The sequence below is a fragment of the Manis javanica genome, chromosome 17, assembly GCF_040802235.1.
Source record: "Manis javanica isolate MJ-LG chromosome 17, MJ_LKY, whole genome shotgun sequence".
NCBI classification, from domain to species: Eukaryota; Metazoa; Chordata; class Mammalia; order Pholidota; family Manidae; genus Manis; species Manis javanica.
In genome coordinates, this window is record NC_133172.1 from 7,541,793 (window position 1) to 7,559,187 (window position 17,395).

The following is a 17,395-nucleotide window of genomic DNA, read 5'->3' on the forward strand; positions in this document are numbered from 1 at the left end:
GGCTGTGGAGAAAGGGGAACCCTCCTACACTGCTGGTGGGAATGTAAATTAGTTCAACCATTGTGGAAAGCAGTATGGAGGTGCATCAAAATGCTCAAAACAGACCTACCATTTGACCCAGGAATTCCACTCCTAGGAATTTACCCTAAGAACGCAGCAATCAAGTTTGAGAAAGACAGATGCACTCCTATGTTTATCGCAGCACTATTTACAATAGCCAAGAATTGGAAGCAACCTAAATGTCCATCGGTAGATGAACGGATAAAGAAGATGTGGTACATATACACAATGGAATACTACTCAGCCATAAGAAGTGGAAAAATCCAACCATTTGCAGCAACATGGATGGAGCTGGAGAGTATTATGCTCAGTGAAATAAGCCAAGCGGAGAAAGAGAAATACCAAATGATTTCACTCATCTGAGGAGTATAGGAACAAAGGAAAAACTGAAGGAACAAAACAGCAGCAGAATTACAGAACCCAAAAATGGACTAACAGGTACCAAAGGGAAAGGAACTGGGGAGGATGGGTGGGCAGGGAGGGATAAGGGGGGGGAAGAAGAAGGGGGGTATTAAGATTAGCATGCATGGGGGGGAGGGAGAAAGGGGAGGGTGGGCTGCACAACACAGAGAGGACAAGTAGTGACTCTACCACATTTTGCTAAGCTGATGGACAGTAACCGTAATGTGGTTGTTAGGGGGGACCTGATATAGGGGAGAGCATAGTAAACATAGTATTCTTCAGGTAAGTGTAGATTAAAAATTTAAAAAAAAAAAAGAAAGAAAGAAAGAAAAGGGGGATTACTCCTTAACAGGATAAAACTATTGGTAAATCAAAGATCAACGCATGCTTTAAATATCCTTAATGTTGATCACTTAAAGGGTGTCAGATGATCAGCTATGGAGGTACTCTTTTCTGATAATATTCCTTTCTCTTAATTAAAAAAAAAAAAAAAAAGCAGTTACTGTGTGCTGACCTCCAATGAGTTCTGCACAGTGGTATAGAGGGCATGTCAAAGTGTGGGCAAAGGGTCTGTTTGTTTCTACGCAGAAGATCAAGGCCTAGCTTGGATACCCAGAAAATGAACTAAGATACGATATGAGGAGGAGCTTCCGGCATCAGCACTCTCTGGAGGACTCGTGCCGGGGGATGATCATCAAAAAGCCTCCACAGGGATCCGGACGATGCTGCGGTTGTGGCTGCATCCAGCCCACCGTCTCCTGGACTTGCCATAAGAAGGAGGAGGGAGATGTCTAGGCTGGCATGTGCATACAGTGAGACAACGAATTTGACCGGATCTGTACTGTTGGAACTCAACCAGGAGTTGGGAGGGGTGCAAGTTGTAGCACCCCAAAATCTCATGACTATAGACTATCTATGGTTAAAAGAACATATGGGATGTGAACAGATCCCAGAAATGGGCTGCTTTAATTTGTCTGATGGTTCAAGTACAGTTGGAAAATATCCATCATATCATAGATAAATTTTCACAAATGCCTAGGGTGCCTAAATGGTTTTCTTGGCTTCACTGGAGATGGCTGGTAATTATAGATTTGCTTTGTTTATGTCACCGTATTCCTATTATGTTAATATGTGTGTGCAAATTAGTTAGTAGTTTAAAACCTATACATACTTAAGGTACTCTTCAAGAAGATATGTCAAAGAAATAATCAATCCTCCCAAGTTTCCTTCATATGCTACATCTATAGCTTTTCTTCTTCCTTCCTAATTACAAACCTTAAATAGAATTCGTGCCTCATATCGAATTTACCGAGTATCATAATTCCTCCAGGTGGTAAAGATACCTCGAGACAAGTGCTGGGCATAGAAGCCACAGGGCATAAATCTGCAAAGAAGTAAAAAGCTAACCTTTGCAAACAATATGGCTTCTCTCTCACTTACCAACTTTACATTTCCCTGTATGGCCCCGGAAGATGACTGGTTAGCCAGAGACGGGTAAGATTCCTCAAGGGAGGAACAACCTAAGACAGGCACAGTCGCAGGGGGGCCATCAGGTGAGAATTTGGGGATCAACAGAGGTGAGGCTCAGAACCTCACCCCCCCTGCTTTGAGAGAAATCTTCTGCATCCGTGGATGTCTTGCTGCCCTTGTCTAGCCTGGATTAATACTTAGTCCATAGGCACACACCTGATCATCTGATCATCTACATTTGCCTTCTTACAGCACTAAACTATGTTTTCTACCTTTATCTTGCATCTACCTACCACTTCAGCATTTTATTAAAAATAAAAATAATAATAATAATAGGAGAAATGTGGGATCAACATATAAATCAAGTACAAAAATCAAATGAATATTCATATTTGACCTGATGGTTTATAGGTCATATTGCATGATCAAAACCGAAAGTTTCTGTGATGAATGCCCTTGTACTGTTCACCATGTAAGAATTTATTCACTCTGTAAGAATTCGTTCACCATGTAAGAACTTGTTCGTTATGCTTCAGAAGATTGGAGACTGACGAGAATTAGGCTTGAGATGGATTAATGATTGTACATTGAGCATTGACCCCCCTATACTGAATTTTATTGTTGTTAACAACCATTTGATCAATAAATATGAGAGATGCCCTCTCAAAAACAAAACAAAAAAAAATGTCAAAAATATCAAAAATAGGAAATTTTTTTCTTAAACGCTTGGTCAAATAGGATCAAAGGTCACTCACTGTGAAGCAATACCTGGCTCTCTATTTAACCAAAGCCACAAAGTCTTCATAGGCAAATAGAGAGGGCTACATAATTACTAGCAAACTTAGCATTTTTAATATTAAGAAGACTCAGTTTTCTTAAGTAAATCAAAGACCTGATGATAAGGATGTAATGAAGCACAGAAGTACTTTGATAAAATATACAGATTCATTTTCTAGGCAATTACTTTAAAGGGTAAATGAAAAAAAACCCTTCACAATCTCTTATAATCACTAGCAGCCCTAAAGTCCAAGAAAACTTTGCCTTTTTAACAGAGAGAAAAACAAATCTTAATTTTGCACCAGTTTACTTTTCATATTCAAATCATTTTAAAATGAATTCGTTTAACCTGGGTCAGCTGGATCACACATTAAAAATCATTTTCCAAGATACTTTTTCCTAAGCCTTCTACCACTTCTTTTTACACATGCAGATTTTTTTAAATTTTTTGGTATCATCAATCCACAATTACATGAGGAATACTATGTCTACTAGGCTCCCCCCCTTCACCAAGTCTCCCCCCACAAACCCCACTGCAGTCACTGTCCATCAACGCAGTAAGATGCTGTAGAGCCACCACTTGTCCTCTCTGTGTTGCACAGCGCTCCCCGTCCCCCCCACATCATACATGCCAATCATAATGACCTCCCCTTTCTTCCTCCCCCATCCCTCCCCTCCCACCCACCCTCCCCAGTCCCTTTCCCTTTGGCAACCGTTAGTCCATTCTTGGGTTCTGTGAGTCTGCTGTGTTTTGTTCCTTCAGTTTTTTCTTTGTTCTTATACTCCACAGATGAGTGAAATCATTTGGTACTTGTCTTTCTCTGCCTGGCTTATTTCACTGAGTGTAATACTCTTTAGCTCCATCCATGTTGTTGCAAATAGTAGGATTTGTTTTCTTCTTATGGCTGAATAATATTCCATTGTGTATATTCATATGCAGATTTTGTCCTAAGTTTTCCCTCTTTAAATAACCAGTCATTCACTGTTAGGACAAAAGTACTTTCTTTTTCCTCAATAAAAATGCATTTCCAGTCCTCACACCTTTTACTGAAAGCACACATCCTAGTTTTCTTGCACACAGAAATGCTGCTCTGTTTTTTCCAGTGTATTAGTAAATATATTTATTAGCATAAAAAGCGTATTTAATTATGCTTATTATAATTATGAACATCTAGACACCTTAATTTCTAGTGAAAACTAGGTAGTAAGTGACTGTGAGCTGTTGGCTACGCCAGCATTCTTTAGATGGGCAAATTGTGAAAACCTTTAAGTATTCCTGCAAATGTGCTTCCTCACAACACAACCTTTCAATAAAACTTACATGTTTCTTGACAAGCCCAAATTTTTCTTTAGTTTCTCTATAATAAGAAGACAAAAATGATAAACTTAGACTTGTTGAGCAATTGATGTTTCAGTATTATTATTTTATTTGGGAATTACTAGATAGTCAAAGAGTTTCCATCATTAGCAAAATTCTCAGTGTTTAAGTTACCAAAGATATTTTGGGAAACATTTTTTAAGTAGACGTTTTATCACAAGTTGCTATTGGCAACTTTTGTTACAGAGATAACACCAGCTTATTCTTACTAAACCTAGGTAGAATAGAAAGTGTACTGAACTTCAAAAACATTTGGGTTAATTTCTATTATATTTGAGATTTAGAACTGCTTAATTTATAGTATGTATTTTTAAAACCAACTAACAGAGCTCTTCACAAATTAATTTTAATAATACCATCCAGAGGTAGAAAAATATCACACATCTCACACATAATAGGCATAGTTAAACAGACCTCCAGAGATGCTTATAGTTATTAATATTTGTGGAGGAGACACTTAAGATTTGTATTTGTCCTTGACAAGCAAGCTTCTAGGAGCCGTGGGCTAGATTTTTGGGTAAGGGTGATTTTATAGCCATTTGTATTTTTTAAAGTCCTCTTTTTCCTTTCTTTTTTTAAAATCTAGTCTTAGGAATTAAGGGTGTTCTAGTGGGGCTCTGATGTGTTTCCAGAGTTGTATTTCTGGTTTTTGCAAAACTTTGTAGATAAGATAGTTGCCCTCAATTCCTTTAAGAATTGGGTTGTAAGTGAAATGACATCATTGATCCACTTATTCAAATACATCACCCTCAATTTGCTTCTTTTCCTCTGAGTACATAGTTCTAATTTTACCTTAGGGGAAAAGAACTTAAAAAAATTCCTTCAGTTTATAAATACCAGCTTCCAATCTGGCCAATGTTTGACTACTGAGCGATTTAAAATTCTTTTAAATAACTTGTCAGTTTGTAGCTGAGACAAACTAATTTTTTGGCAGGACAGAATAACCTTCCTTCAGGATAAAAGGGATCCCCAAAGTAGGTGCAAAGGACACCACCTTCCTGGGATCCAGAGCCACCCCCAAAGATGGCCAACAGCTTGCATGTCCCGGGCAGATAGAAAATCAAGCCCAGTTAAAAAGTGATACGCAAGAAAGCAATAGCTGTCCCTGGGAGACAAAGAAGAGCTGCTTCTGTGAGAATTTTCACCCTTTGTTGGCTTCTGCCAGTTTTTCCAGGATCCTCTCTACAGGCTGTGGTATCTACCAGTCTCCCCTTGGGTGTTCAAAGGAATAATGTTGGAGCTGGAGTTACATTCAGTCTTCTAGTCCTTCATTTTAGGTACCTCATGGCTTTAATTTCTCTGTAGCTTTGTGCAACAAAACTTCTAATGAAGTTACTCTGGTGTTTTGAAGATTTTGCTTTTATGTGCACTTACTAAGTGATTTTATCTAACTGGGACATTCCTCATCATGGCCATAGCGAGGTTGTCATTCCCTGGAGGGCTGGCAGCAATTTGGTATGACCCTATGCAAACAGAGTTTAACCTACATTTCTGTCCAGCCACACAGGCCACACATGGGGTGGAACTCATATTTTTGTCCAATCACTGAACAATAAGGAAAAAATATAAAATAGCTGGCAATATGGTAGATTTATATTCAATTAGGTCACTAATTACATTAAATCTAAATGGATTAACTCCAAGGACAAATTTAAAAGGATTTAGATTGACTCCAATTCAAAGACAAATTTAAAAGGATTGAAAAAATTCAGTGATAGTGATTAGTAGATATGTACTTTAAATATATAAGTGATACCAAAAAGTAGAAGGCAGAACCTTAAAATAAATTATATCATACAAACACTAACTTTGAAAAAAAAAAACTAGTGTATTTGTACACCAATACTCATAGCAACATTATTCACAATAGTCAACACAAAAACAGCCCACATGTTCATAGGTGGATGAATGGACAAACAAAACGTGGTCTATCCACACAATGGACTATTATTTGGCCATAAAAAGGGATGAGGTTCTGACACGTGCTAGAACATAGATGGGCCCTGAAATCATTATGTTAAATGAAAAAGCCCAGATACAATAGGACACAATTGTAGGATTCTGCTTATATGAGGTACTTAGGATAGTCAGACTTACAGAGATGTAAAGTAGAATAGACTTTAGCATAGGCTAGGGGAAAGGAAACGGAGAGGTTGGTGTTTAATGGATACAGAATTTTAGTTTGGAAAGAAGAAAAAGGTCTGAAGATGGACACTGGCAGTGGTTGCACAATAATAAATGTATTTAATGCCACAGAACTGTACCCTTAAGAAATGGTTAGAATGGAAGTTTTTATGCATATTTTATCAAAATTAAAAAAACCTGAAACCTTTGTAGGTGGGATGGAGAGAGATAAATAATGACAAGGAAACATTCTGAGATGTCGTAAAATTAAATGACATAAGGGTCAGAGAATGGGGGAGGGAGACAAGGGATGGTAATTAGCCCCCAGTCAACAGCCCCCAGTGGTAGCCAAAAAGAAACTCCACAGTCTGGAATGAAGCCACTTCAGCAATGATCTAGAAGCGCTGCGTCCCTCTTCCACAGGAACAGTCCCTGACTATCATTGTCAGCCAACCGCTAGCAGCCTTCTCTATGGACCAACCATCTAGCCCTGGACTTTCCCCACTTGGAGACTGCCCACCTTACTCACCTGTAGCCAATGGGAATTTAAACAACTTTCTTTCCTGGAGACCCTGTGGAGAAAATGGAAGTTTCTGACCAGGATTCCCCCCTGGCCTTAATAGCACCCATTGTGTATATATATGTGCCTGTTTCCACATCTATGGGATGTTTACCAGGGGCAGAGTGGCTGCCCCAGGGGAGGGGTGAAGGTGAAATACCCATTCTCTCCTCTCCTCAGTTCCTGGTACGCAGTTGGTCAGACGGCCATCAGTCACCAGAGACCAGCTTGGGTTGCCCCCAATACTCAGGGTGCGGAAGCAGAGGGCCCCCAGGAGAGTGGGGGGAGTGCTGTGAGCCGTGGAGCCCCGGTGCTCCTGGAAGATTAAGCCCGAGCACAGGAGCAGAGGGCTTGGAGAGCAGAGAAGGGAAGCCTGGAGGGAGAGCTGGGAGAGGGCAGAGCAGATGAGAGACTTGAGACCTACTGCATGAGAATAAAAACCCCCTTTTAAGCCCCAGCTTCTTGCCCTTGCCTTTATTCGGGGGAAATACCCTCCTGGAGCCCCAGACCCCTTATCAATGTCTCCTGTTTATTGAGTCTGGCAGACAAGCCGTTTCTGTTAACTGGTCTTGCTGCTGGTGAAGCAGAAATAGCCAGTCCCAGGACTCGGCCCTCTTCCTGGCCGCATCTGTAACAGCTCAGCAAACCCCTTTATTTCAGAGACCTCTCGGTCTCTAGAGGTTCAGATTTGTCATCCCTCTCAAGGCAACAGTGACGCCATTAGTGATGGCTGATAGGGGTTGAAATAAAAGATGGTCCTACATCAGAGCTGTAATAAGACCTAATTTTGGCTGGCTGTGGATAAACAGTATCAGAATATGCCATCCCATAATCATTTTGGAATATATATGTCAATCGAATCATTACATTGTACATCTTAAATTTAGGTATGTTACATGTCAATAATATCTCAATAATAATAATAAAAAAAGTATGCCACCCCAAAGTCTGTCACTTCAGCATAAGGATTATTTTGAGCTGAGGGCAGTTACTCAATCAATAGATGCAGGAAAAATTCTCTACCCTTCCCTTTAAGGCCTCAAAGCAGGGCATCAATTTCTCTTTGAGGAAGGTGCCCCCCACAACCTTACAAATGATCAAATCACACTTAAAACTTGAAACAATATATACTTATTCTCTTCCTGGAGGTCAGAAATCTGACACAGATCTCAGTGGGCTAAAATCAAGATATCAGCAGGGCTGTTGCAGGTTGAGTTCTCAGTTCTTGTTGCCACCAAAACAAAGAATTGAAAGGCAGAGACATAACAGCGAAGCAGAGGGAATTTTATCTGGATACACTCCAAGGGAGGAGCAGGCCGGAGTCAAAGTAGACAAAGGCCTCCATCTGTTGGGTGGGAGATCTTTACATTACATTCTGACTAGGAGGCACCTCTTTGATTGACAGTGTGTGGTCATTTGATTGACAGGTGCATCTATACAGCATCCCTCTCAGTGCACAAGTCCTTTCCAGGGATGCGATGTGCTTTGGGAGGGTCTTAGTTTTGATTTCACTGCATTGGTAACTGCTTGGGGCGGGTTCAGCCTGGTCCCAATAGGCAAAGAAGTTGTGTCCCTGAAAAGCCTTTGTTGTCTTCACGTGGGATCTGCTACCTGGGCAGAGTTTGGGTGGCTTTTTCCTTGAAACTTATCTTCCTTCCCTTTCCCCAGCTGCTCATGTCTCTCACCTAACAGGGCTAGTTCTGGCCATCTTAGGGTAGGCTCCATAACACCCAGAAGGATGGGGCTCGGGGTTCAGAGAGCTTCAGGGTTGGGGAAGAGGTGGAGGTCCTCAGGAGAGGCTGGCCTGGAAAGGGCATGGCAGCCCAGTGCCCTTCCCCACGCCTTGCCCTAGGCGTCCCTTCCACCTGGCTGTTCCTGAGTCACATCTGTTTATAACAAACATGTGACCTCATTGAGTGAAAGGTTTCTCTGAGTTCTGTGAGCTGCTCTAGCAAGTTCGTCAAACCCAAGTGGAACCTCTGTTTTGTAACCAGCTTGTCACAAGCACAGGTGAAAACCTGGGCTTACCATTTGTAGAGAAGGCAGGAACAAGAAAACCAATTGTGATATTTTGAGTTTAATTCTTAGAGAAATCACAGAAGAACACCCTGCCCAGACCCTGAGAACATCTGTGTGGCTCGATTCCCACTAACCCAGGGACAAAAATCCTTGCACCTGTATCCCACCCAGACCCTTGGGAACATCCACTTGGCTGAAGACCGATTATTGTAAAACCCCAAAGCTTTTTCCTTGTGGGGCTGTAGTCTCTCCAACTCAGCCTTTCACTGCCTCTGTAGTGAAGCCTGTGGATAAAATGAGAGTTCCTGGGGCCAGGATTCTCACCTGGCCCTGGTTGACTAGCTCACTGCACACCTGTGGGCTACATGGCTGTTGACTCTATAAAAAGAGCTCTGCCCAGTGCTCTGGGCATGAGACGGTGGCGGGGCTACAAGGCTGCAGGAGAGCAGAGCAGAGGCTGGAGTGGAAGCAGCGCTGAGGACAGAGGCCCAGAGGACAGCTGTGCAGGACGACTGTGCAGAGAGGCCCAGAGGATGGCTGTGCGGACAGAGGGACCCAGAGGCAGAGACCGGCTTGCTGCATACAGACTCGCTCTGAGTGAATGGGATTCTAGTGACTGACCTGCCACCTGGAAATAAAGTTGGGTATAACCCCTTCACCCCAAGACGTTTTGCTGTCATTTTCTTTGGTCACACTGAATCCATAGCGAACTTGCCTGGGGCTGAAACCCATTGGCAAGACATGCCTTCTATTAAATCATGCTGTCACCCGTCTGGACTGCTGTGTTTCCTTGGCTTCCTTGACCTAACACAACTGGCACCTGAAGGGGTGGACAGTCTTGTGGGACTGAGCCCTTAACATGTGGGAGCTGATGCTACCTCCAGGTAAATAGTATCAGAATTGAGTTGAATTATAGGACACCCAGCTGGTGTCAGAGAGTTGCTGGATGTGGGGACCACTGCTCCCTACCTACATGAAACCGGTGCCAGAAACAATTTAAGGGGAGAATCCATTTCCTTGCCTTTTCCAACTTCTAGAGGCTACCTGAGTTTCTCGATCTGTGGCCCCCTCTTCCATCTGCAAAGTGCGTCATTCCAGCCTCTATTCCCACTGCCCCTTCTCTAACACAGACGCTCATGCCTCCTTCTCCCTTATAAAGACCCTTGTGGTGACACTGGATCCACCCAGATTGTCCAGGATCATCTGTCCATCGCAAAGTCTTTCACTTAATCACATCTGCAAAGTCCCTTTAGCCTTGTAGGGTGACATATTCACCGGTTTGGGGGATTAGGACATCCTTGGAGGGTCATTTTACTGTGTACTATAAGATAATGATCTCCAAAGGCATTTATATTAAATAACCCAATTTGCCTAGAGATTGAGAAATCCAAGCTCAAGAAATGAGCCAGAAGCATGACTGGGAGAAAAGTCATGGTCTGTGGATCACAGCTTCATAAGGGAGAGAGAAAACAGGGAAGACGCTGGTAAATCTGTCTTCAGTGGATCCACCTGTTAGGTAGAAAGCAAGACTGGCAGCCAGGGAAGAAGATAAGGTTCAAGGGGGAAACCACCCAGACCCTATCCAGGTCGGGGGGGGTCCCATGTGAAGACAATAAGGCTTTGCAGGGAGATCACTTCCTTGCCTATCACACCCAGGCCAAATCCATCCCAGCCAGACCCCAACGTAGGCACCACTGAACAAAATTAAGAACCTCCCAAACCACACTTCATCATAATCCTAAAATAAAACGACAGTTTTGCCCCTCACCCCATGGGCTTTTCTGTGTGCATTCTGGGAAAGGACATGAGAGGGATGGCTGTGTAGATGGACCTGTCAATCAAAAGACCACACCTTGTCAGAGGCGCCTTGAATAACGAATCCAGGCCCTTGTCTACCTTGACTTTGGCCTGCTCCTCCGTTAGAGTATATTCAGTTAAAACTTTCCCTCCGCTTCATGTTGTCTCTGCTTTTCAATTCTTTGTTTAGGTGGGGACAAGACAGAACAAACTCAGCCAGCAATATGACGTGTCAAGTACATGATGGATCTAGACATGTGTATCTTCCAAACGCAGAAGGGCTCATGTGAAATCCTGGTCATCCCTTTCCTCGGTGTATGTTGGGGGTAGGGTGGGGGTTTGGGGATGGTGCGATTTCTTATTTTGACAAATCTGGGACCATGGCCTGAGGCACCAGGGGGAGGCGGACACAGGGGTAGCCTTAGGGTCTCCGTGGGGGTGTGTGTGGAGGAGCAGCAGAGGTACTCAACTGATTCAATGCATCTAACTGTAAGGTTGTATTACAACACTGAGCGACCCTCAGGCCACTGTTCCCCCTCCAGACAATTCTGTGGCTGGGCAGTGTTACAAAAAGAAAGCACTTTGTTCTCCAGAGGCTCATAGCTGAACATTGCCTAGTTTTGAAGGGTGTACCCTAAAGGACTTGTTAACCTTAAACATAAAACTGTCAGTTTTTTTTACCAGCAAAATTGAGTTTATTTGGGAAAAGCAGAGAATTGCAATGTAGGACACGCAAGCTACAGCAACTACAGTAAGTCCAGAAACCAAAGAGGTCCGCTCTTCCGAGGGGAAAGGGGTGGAGTGTCGGGGATGCTCTAAGCAGAAAGTCCATTGGAGGACACTGGGAGGCCCATGTATCATGGTTTCTCATTGGCTGAGTTGTGACAGTCTCTCATTGGCTGGGTTGGGGAGTGGGTACCTTCCTTCCTCCTGTTGAGTAGTTGAGTGGCTAAAGGCTTAAGGACTCGCAGGGTCTCTGTTTCTTCCTGTGGGGTCTGCAACTGAGAAGTGGTGGGTATGACAGCTCCCCTTGCAGGCCTCCAGAGGCAATGTTAGTGAGGTTTCCTTTTATCAATTTTCAGGAGAGAAAGACCTTTGTGTCCACACAAAACCCTATATGGACAATTAATGTCCTACTGGAAGTGAGGGCCCGGCCCGCTGAAAACGTTAGTGCGGGGAAGGGCAAGACAGAGGGAGAAACTCAAGGACCCCAACCTAAGCATGGGGTGGTGGGTGGGGGTGGAACAGCAGCATGGACCTGGCGACTGTGGAGGCTGAGGGCTGGAAAGAGCTCAGGGGCTCCGGTGCCTGGCCGGCAGATCCTCTCATGCGGGCCTAGACGTCTGGCTGCTGCTTCTCGGCCCATCCTCGTCGCCAAAAATGGTAATTGAAATAAAAAGAAAATTGTGTTTCCCGTAAAAAAAAAAAAATCGGGCTTGATTTTGTAAGGTTTGCAAACCTAGGAGGCACAATCCCTCATAGAACTAAAAAGTGTGTCCCCCACCAGAGGGTTGGAGGGAGAGTTTAAATAGGAAAAATCTGCAAAAGAGGTGAGCAGGTAGTTAGTTCCTTAGTAGCTGGCTGTACGGGCAAAAACCAGACGTTCCATCTGTTTGCTCAGAGATTTTCCAAAAGCGCCTCCTAAACAAGGGCCATCATGGCGGTGAACAGTGCAGCCAGCTGGCAGGAAGCTCCGAACCGGTTTGTTTGTTTGTTTCTTGTTTTTTCCCGCCTCTGGGCCTGTCCTGGCGTTGGGCATGTGGACCCTGGCCCCATACAATCCTTTTCTTTCTCGGACTGCTAGCAGCCTTCCCCTTTCTGCCACACATTCGGGCAGTCTGGAAGCCTGGGGCTCCCTCCTCTGGCGCCGGTGAGAGTCTCAAACCACGCAGTACCCTGGGTGCCAGTGGGAACCCTCATCCGGGCCACCCACTAACCACCACAAAAACCCAAAGTCAGTCTCTTTGCCTTGTTTTTTCATGCTATTTTCCAACCCGCTGGGGAACACCCAGTTCTTCCCAGAAAGCTTTGATATGTGAATAATAAACCTTTCATACTCCCTTAGTGTGTGTGTGTGTGTGTGTGTGTGTGTGTGTGTGTGTGTGTGTGCATCAGTCCCAAATGTGTGTGTGTGTGTGTGTGTGTGCATCAGTCCCAAATATGTGTGTGTGTGTGTGTGTGTGTGTGTGTGTGTGTGTGCATCAGTCTCAATACCTGGACCAAATTCTGGGTGAGGATCCATTCTATTTCTGTGGAGTTATGGCAACCCAGTGTCTTTACGTCTCTGAATTGACTTTCTGTCCTGTAGGCTTGTGGCTGCATAAGGCCTCAGTCATTTTCCAGCTATTCTGTTGTGTGCTTCATCGACCAGTGCAACAGGGGGTATTTTCTTCACTTTTCTTCCCTGTGAACATTTATTCAAGTTCAAAGAGAAAAAGCAAGCAGAAAGAAATTACGTCTTACCTCTAATTAAGAGAGACACATACACTAAGATTCGACTCTTGACAGGGACTTCAGTTGTTCAACATTCATGTTGAACACTAACTGATGTTAAGTGTTAAATAAAAATGTCAAGTGTTAAAAATACAAAAATTATGGTCAACCTAAAACTGAATACTCAGTCAAACAAGATCTCAAAACTAAAGATGAAAAATACTTTCCAAACAAGAAAATCAAATTGAGACAAATGATCTCCTCGGAAATTCCCCCACTAAAGAAATACTACAAGGATGTTAGTTAGGAATGAAGGAACTTTATCCCAGAAGGATAGAAAAAATAGTGAGAAAAGAAACAGGCGCACATATGTGGAAATGTAAATAAACAACGACTATATAAGAAGACATTTTACTCCATTAATTAAAAAGCTAGAACCTGGACAACAATAGCGCCTAATTTAGGAGAGGAGGAGTTGGAAGTATAGTGTCTTTAAGCTTTTATATCGACTGGAAGAAATAAAAGTGTTGGCTTTAGAATTTGTTTCAAATGCATGCTGAAATTTTAAGGATAATCATAAAAAACACAGAGACAGTGTATAATTTCAAAACTAGAAGAGAGAAAAAACAGGAACAAGAAAAACATCGCCATCAAACCTACAGCAAGAAAAGACAATCATAAAATAAGATTAAACAGAAAAGACCAACTATATGACAGAAAAAAATCAAAATATATCAGTAATGACACATACATTATACCGTCCAATTAATGTGCAATAGCAGATTGGGAAAAAAAGGATGTATTTTATTTATCCCTAATACAGAAAAACACAGAAACACATGTATGATTTTGAAATAAAAGAGAAATTTAAAAGTGTGCAGGTGTAACTCCAGGGAGGAAAATCCTGGGGCAAAATATCTTTGAAACCAAAATCAGTCAAAGGGAGAAATAAAGTGGGAGACACCTGTTTATTTCTTACAAGCAGTCGTCCACTTCTGCTCTCCCGTGTCTCTGGTGACCCAGCTGCAGAAGAAGGGACCCCACCCAACCTCTCCCATCCAGATAAGCCCTCCCTGGCCCCTGTAATCACCCATTGACATGGAGATGGTTACTTCTCTCCACCCCTTGGAAACACCTATTGATATGGAGATGCACTAAGGCCAGGGGAGAGATTCTGGAAATATTGCAATTTTACCCACAGTACCTCACAAAAAGAATCAGAACCTGACATTTAGATTCTACCATTTGACCCTGCCATTTTATATCCTTCCCAGCTCTCTCTTGATCCGTGTTTGCATGGAGTACCTCTTTCTATCCATTTACTTTTAGCCAACTTATTTCGTTATATTTGAAGTGAGTTCCTAGAAGATAGCATATAGTTGGGGCATTTGATTCTTTTTTACCCATTTTGACAATCTCTGCTTTTAATTGTGTGTTTGGCCATTTACATTTAATATAATTATTGATGTTAGAGTTTAGCCTACAGCAGCCATTTTCTTTTCTTTCTGTTTTTTCCTTTATTTACATAAATAATGTAGGGGAGATTTTTACATCAAATTTGGTGGGGGGTGCTTTTTTATTGAAGGATAGTTGACATGCAATATTATATTGGTTTCAGGTATATCCACATTATTAAATGTTCACCCCAGTAAGTGTAGTTATCATCTGTCAACATACAAAGATATTACAATATTATCCACTATACTCCCTCTGCTGTACTTTCATCCCTGTAACTCATTTATATTATAATTGGAATTGTGTGTTTCTTTATCCCCTTTAGGAATTCTTTTAGAGAATATCTCTTGACTACAGATTCATTTAATGAATCTTCTTCATCTAAAGATGTCTTCGTATTACCTTTACTTATGCAGGTATTTTTTCTGGATATAATGGCAGTTCTTTTATTTCTGGTTTCCATGGTTCCTAATGAGAAATCTGCAATCAATCAAATTGTTGTTTCCCTATAGGTAATGTTTCTCTGGCTGTCTTCAAGATTTTTCTTTAGTTTTCAGCAATTTGATTTTGATATATCTGGGTATATATTTCTTTGGGTTTATCCTGTTTGGGATTTAATCAGTTTCTTAAGTTTGTAGGTTTATGTTTTTCACCAAACTTGGATATTTTCAGATATTATTTCTTTAAATATTTTTTTTCAGCCTTGCATTTCTTTCTCCTCTCTCTGGGACTCTGATGAAATAGTTAGATTTTTGTTGTTATCCCATTGGTCTCTGAGACTCTATTAATTTTTTTCCCTATCTTTTCTTCTTTCTGTTGTTCTGAATGGTTAATTCCTACTGATCTGTCTTCAAGTTCACTGGCTCTTTCATCTGTCATCTTTATTCTTCTAGTGCATCCATTTGCTGAATTTTAAATTGTGGTGTTTACATTTTTCAGTTCTAAACTTTCCATTTGGGTGTTCTCTATATTTTCTATTTCATATATTTTATGTTTCACATATTTTTATATTGTGCAAATGTGTTAACAATTGCTTGTTAGAACATTTTTTAAGTATTTCCTTAAAGTCTTTGTCAGATAAACTCCCTGGAAAGGGAAGAAACCGAAGAAACTAACCAGCGTACATCCAAGATAAACACGTCTGGAAGGAGGTGGTAGTGTGGTGTATTCCCACTGGGAATAATGAAATTTCTTGGTGTTTGTGAAAGAAGAGGCAGTGGTGCTACCCTGCTCTCCTCAAGAGGGGGCTCCCCAGTTGGTCTACACAAGAGATGGATATGGTTGTGAAGGGTCCCCACCAGTAAGATGGCAAACTTCCGGCTTCTCTTCGGGGTCCTCAGTTCCCGCCGGCGCCACCTGAAGCCCAATCACCTCTCGCCCCCCTCCCAATCCCAGCACCTAGCCAACAGCCACCAGCCCCGTAGAAGTGACACCTCAATCAATTCATGCCCCCTCCTATATAACCCAGCACCTTTCCCTAATAAAGCAGAACTCTCCGGTGAATTGCTGCTATGTGTCGCTCCTTTCCTTTCAGGTTGTACCAAGGTCCTGAACCCAGCATTCTGCACAAGAGGCCCCAGATGATCCCTGATTGGCTTAAGTCAATCATCCCTCGAGTGAACCCATAGTTGTGATTATGGAATGGAGTGTCCTTGGAGGACTGGCTCTCTTGATGTGTATAGGAGGTGTGAGGAGGGAGTGGATGTCGGAAATAAAACATGGGTACGTTCAAGAAATGGAATGGAGATGAGTGCTATGAAGACAACCAAGAAATACCTATCACCGAGTTCCAGGTGTTGAGCATCTGCCTCTGCCCACTGGAATGTTAAGTTTCATAGTAGCAGGCATCTCATTCATTGCTGGAACCTCAGCACGTAGCACAGAACAGGCTGTCATGAACATTAGCATACCAAACTAAAGAAGGAATGAATCCTACCAACCACTCCCTAAGAAAAATGGATGTCCCAACTTCATCAATGGGTTAAAATAAATTAACTTGAAAATTAAATATTACATATGGGTCCAGTTGGCAAATACCTGTAACCATAAAAATAATATCATAAAACCATTGTCCGTCTCCCATTCTCTTTCTCTTCCTACCTGCCTGTGTGGGCAGTCTGTCTTTCAGGCTGAGCTGGCATTGTCCAGATCACCTCGCTAACCTTCTGCCTCCTGGGTAACAGGGATGAGATGAGCAGTTATTTTATGGAGGTGTTGTAAGGATGAAGTAAGACTATGTATAGAAAGCATTAGCAGAACTCTAGACTGGTGGGGTGTTCAGTAAACAATGGCAGCAACAATAATCATTGAGATCTGATTCGTTTGATTTCTCAGCAAACATTGATCGAGCACCTGTGTGGACCTGGCCTTGTGCTGGGCACTGGGGATGCAGGGACTAAGCCTGGGCCCCTCAAGGAGTGTACAGACGCACAGGCCCACAGTTATAATATCGTGAGATTACACCCTATACAGAGATGTGATGCATGATGGATTAAAAGCAGAGAGAAAGGACCCTAAAGTTTCCTAAATTTCCCTAAGCCATTATGTTGAAGCTAAAGGGTTTGGGTGTGTCCAGGAAAGGAGCTGAGGGGAATTCTAGATGCAGAATACAGCAGGTCAGTGTTGCTACAGTAAGCAAGGAGAAGCCCAAAGGTCATAACAAACTCATGCATTATTCTGTAACAAAATCGCTCTCTCTGAAATTTGCTGACCACTGGTTCTACCTCTCTAGCTCTCCCCCTCTCTCTCTCACTGTATAATTCTATTCTCAAAAAGATAAAACTGTAATGATGGACAGATCAGTGGTTGCCAGGGTTTAAAGGTGGGAGAATGGTGTGTCTATAAAGGCACAGCATGAGGGAGATTTGGGGAAAATGGAACTGTTCTATATCCCGACTGTGGTCATATAAACCTATATATAC